General features: G+C 46.3%; 8 non-coding genes across 8 annotated transcripts; 4 read left to right on the forward strand and 4 right to left on the reverse strand.

Moving 5' to 3' along the window:
- The first annotated feature begins 237 nt into the window (after positions 1-237).
- SJAG_16416 lies at positions 238-309 on the forward strand. The gene has a single exon. It is a non-coding gene; the product is annotated as a tRNA-Pro (tRNA).
- A 154-nt stretch (positions 310-463) lies between these two features.
- Positions 464-556, reverse strand: SJAG_16417. The gene has a single exon. It is a non-coding gene; the product is annotated as a tRNA-Leu (tRNA).
- Positions 557-986: 430 nt separating this feature from the next.
- Positions 987-1,058, forward strand: SJAG_16418. Its single transcript has one exon. It is a non-coding gene; the product is annotated as a tRNA-Cys (tRNA).
- Positions 1,059-1,212: 154 nt separating this feature from the next.
- SJAG_16419 lies at positions 1,213-1,304 on the reverse strand. Its single transcript has one exon. It is a non-coding gene; the product is annotated as a tRNA-Ser (tRNA).
- An 858-nt stretch (positions 1,305-2,162) lies between these two features.
- SJAG_16420 lies at positions 2,163-2,234 on the forward strand. Its single transcript has one exon. It is a non-coding gene; the product is annotated as a tRNA-His (tRNA).
- A 127-nt stretch (positions 2,235-2,361) lies between these two features.
- Positions 2,362-2,432, reverse strand: SJAG_16421. The gene has a single exon. It is a non-coding gene; the product is annotated as a tRNA-Pro (tRNA).
- Positions 2,433-3,147: 715 nt separating this feature from the next.
- On the forward strand, positions 3,148-3,219 carry SJAG_16422. Its single transcript has one exon. It is a non-coding gene; the product is annotated as a tRNA-Pro (tRNA).
- A 274-nt stretch (positions 3,220-3,493) lies between these two features.
- SJAG_16423 lies at positions 3,494-3,565 on the reverse strand. The gene has a single exon. It is a non-coding gene; the product is annotated as a tRNA-Thr (tRNA).
- Position 3,566: the final 1 nt, after the last annotated feature.

Below are 3,566 nucleotides of genomic sequence, written 5' to 3' on the forward strand. Positions count from 1 at the left end.
GCGAGTTCGAGTCTCGCAGTGGGAGATACTTTTTCCCATGGCGGGAAAAACTTGGGGCATGTCGATGCGGGCCGAAGGTTGAATGCTGGGCGCCGCCCGTATTACATTGGAATGCCTTCACTTCAAGTATACTTGTTTGTGGGAACACGCAAACAATCCTGATGGAAGACCAGCACGTAAAGGTTTGTGTTGAGGCAGCGTGAACTTAGAGGACTATTTGAGGGGTAGAGACATGGTGGCCGTTTGGTCTAGTGGTATGATACCATCTTAGGGTGATGGTGGTCGTGGGTTCGATTCCCACAACAGCCCTTTTTGCCCGGCTACGGGCGTGCGTGTTGCCTGTTTACAATTTGAGCCGTTTCCGTCCATGGTGGATGGCCTGGTCGTGCTGTCATGATCTGCCTGAAGTTGCCTACACTCGGCAGAAACAAAGCAAACAGTCCTGTCGGCAGGAAAAACCTTATGACGAAGGTGGGGTTCGAACCCACGCTCACATATGTGAACTAGCACGCTCAGTTCCTGAAGCTAGCGCCATAGACCACTCGGCCACTTTCTCTGCCTCCACCTCACCTATCACCTCACCTATACCATACTGGCAAACAGGGTAGAAGGCGATGTATGCGGCACATGGAACATGGAACATGGAACATGGAACATGGAACACGGCAACGTAGAGAGAGGACGAAAGAATAGACATGGACGAACGATCATCGGAAGCATTGTCGAGATGAAACACCGCTGGCCTCTCGGTCTAATGGCCTGCGTTAGTTCTGCCAGGCTCGCAAAGTCGCAACCCGCATCTCCATACGTCTGGCGGATTCGGCGATGCTTGCGCGGTAAGAGGTGGCGGGTTTCCGCGTGTGGTGTTTCGGCAGCGGGACAGGCTATATTGCAAAAGGGTGACTACGAGCAAGTAAGTAGCGGGAGAGAAGGGGTTTGCAAAGAGACACTGTGTTATGGAATTAGAATGGAAGGTGTAGCGTGAGGGGGTCATAGCTCAGTGGTAGAGTGAGGGATTGCAGATCCCCAGGTCGCTGGTTCGAACCCGGCTGGTCCCTGACTTTTGCTATTTTTGTTTGGCCGTGTAACTAGCTTTGGTGTGTGGATGGCGAGCTAGTGCTGTTGACTTTTTCAGGCAGGTCGTGGCTATCGAAAGCGTGCTGAACCGCACGGTAAGCAAAAGAAAGAGTTATTAAAGAAAGACAATGATCTCGACAACGGCAGGATTCGAACCTGCGCTCCCAAGGGAATCCGCTGGGCTACTGATAGCAGGCGAACGCCTTAAACCACTCGGCCACGTTGTCCTCAGCGCTCTCCTCTCCCTTCTTTCTACATATTACCTATCTTTCCTCCCTTCCTGTTTCGCCATTACTAGAGCATCTCATCTTTTGCTACTACCTTCATCAGTCACCGTGTATTCTCTGCATCCCACACACATCATGCCTGCTCTGTTGCTCCAATTCTCCTCCCATCCTCCCACCTGCTCTCCTTGTTGTCAAAGTCGCGGCCTAACACCGTCAAGCGTAGCTCTTGTCAGCGTACAGTCAACTGCTCGGTTTCGCGAACCATGCCTTTTCACTGTTAGCCCAAGCGAGAAACAGCGACCATTAACGTGCTGTTAGAACTCATCCGTTTGCACTAGGACGTAACCAAAAATCCGGAACGGAGCAAAATGTGAAATGGAACTCACTCAGTCAATACAAAAATTGTTTTGATTATTGTAGCCAATACCAAGTTGCAATCGTGTTCGTCAGCAAAGTATACGGTTATAACCTGGGTTTATTTTTCAAGTAATTTCCGGAGTAATTTCCGGATACTAAAAAATAAAATGTAAATGTAAATAATAAAAAATAAAAAATAAAATATAAAAAATAAAAAATAAAATAAAAAATAAAAAATAAAAAATAATAAAAAGGAAATAACAATCAAGAAAAAATAAAAAGCAATACAATAAAGTACAAAGTATCTAAGAAATAATAAAAATAAAAATAAAAAATCTAAGAAATACAATGCAAGTTAGTATGAAGGTAAAGAGATATGAAAGGCAAAGAATGATTAGGAATGCAAGTTAGTATGAAAGGTAAAAGAGATATGAAAGGCAAAGAGAGGGGAAAGGCAAAAGGAGAACTAATGTAGGGTGAAATGGAAGAAGGGCATGAGAAGCTCACATGGTCCAGTGGTCAAGACTCAACGTTGTGGCCGTTGCAACCCAGGTTCGATTCCTGGTGTGGGCATAGCTTTTCTTTTCCCTATTGGTTCGCGTGTCTGGTACAGCTTGCTGTTACGCGACAAAGTGTGCACTCAAACATCGGAGAAAAGCAAAAATCGTGTAGCAAGAAAGCCTACGGGCGAGAAAAGAACGGGCTGTTGTGGGAATCGAACCCACGACCACCATCACCCTAAGATGGTATCATACCACTAGCCAAACGGCCGTCTTCACACATTCTGCCACGCTGTACATACATTACCGTTATCGTTTCCACGTTAGCGTTTCTTCTTCTAACATCAATTCACTTTACTGAGATCACTACTCAATATCGTACTTATTAGATCACTTGGCTGGTTGCACGCTGTTCGCTGTGCAGCATCAAAATTCTTTCCGTACTACCGCATTCATTCTGCAGACAGCTTTGTCGGCAGGACAGCACTGTCCCGCAGCCTGAAAAGCGAATACAAAAATTAAAGCAAATTGATTTGCCTTTGTCTTTGTCTTTGTCTTTGTCTTTGTCTTTGTCTTTGCCATTTGCCTTTGTCTTTGTCTTTGTCTTTGTCTTTCAGCCCCATCCTCTCGCTTACTCTACACGGCGGCGATCACACAATCGCTACGCGTAATCACCTTTTGTTCAATAATAGCACATACGACAGGAAAACGATACAGCAAGTTCAACTACCCTACCAACAAGAGGCGGGCGGGAAATACAGCACAGAGAAAAAAAGAAATAAAGCAGTCGCTAGCTTCTGCAAGCGATCCCCGTCCCCTTGGGTGGAATAGAGAGGCTTATGGAGGGCAACTGATATAGAAACGAAAAAGCTTGTATTGAAATGAACTGTGTTAAGTGGAAGAAAAAGAGGAGTGAGGGAGGGGCGGAAAAGGAGTTTTGGAGCTTAGAGTTTAGAGAGGCCAACGGTGAAGACAAAGGCAGCAGTGGCCGTTTGGTCTAGTGGTATGATACCATCTTAGGGTGATGGTGGCCGTGGGTTCGATTCCCACAACAGCCCGTTCTTTTTAGCTCCGTCCCTGCTTTTTCAGTTTGTCTTTATGGGAATTGGATGACATTGTTTCGGATATCACTAAAGCTTCTTAGCGGTGGCAATGCGGCGACCAGTGATATGGCAAGGAGCGGAAAACCTTTTAAAGAAAACAGTATACTAGGAACCTGAGACGGGTTGTTCAGCGAAGATGCTTTTAAGTGACGCGATCAATTAGCGAACAACGCGTGTTACTTCCAGCCGAAGAATTACACGGAAAAAGAAACGCGTAACAATGCATTACTGCTCCGGCAGTGACTCGAACACTGGACCTCCTGTTTACGAGACAGGCGCTCTACCACTGAGCTACAGGAGCC

The sequence above is a fragment of the Schizosaccharomyces japonicus genome, assembly GCF_000149845.2.
Source record: "Schizosaccharomyces japonicus yFS275 unplaced genomic scaffold supercont5.10, whole genome shotgun sequence".
Taxonomy (NCBI): Eukaryota; Fungi; Ascomycota; class Schizosaccharomycetes; order Schizosaccharomycetales; family Schizosaccharomycetaceae; genus Schizosaccharomyces; species Schizosaccharomyces japonicus.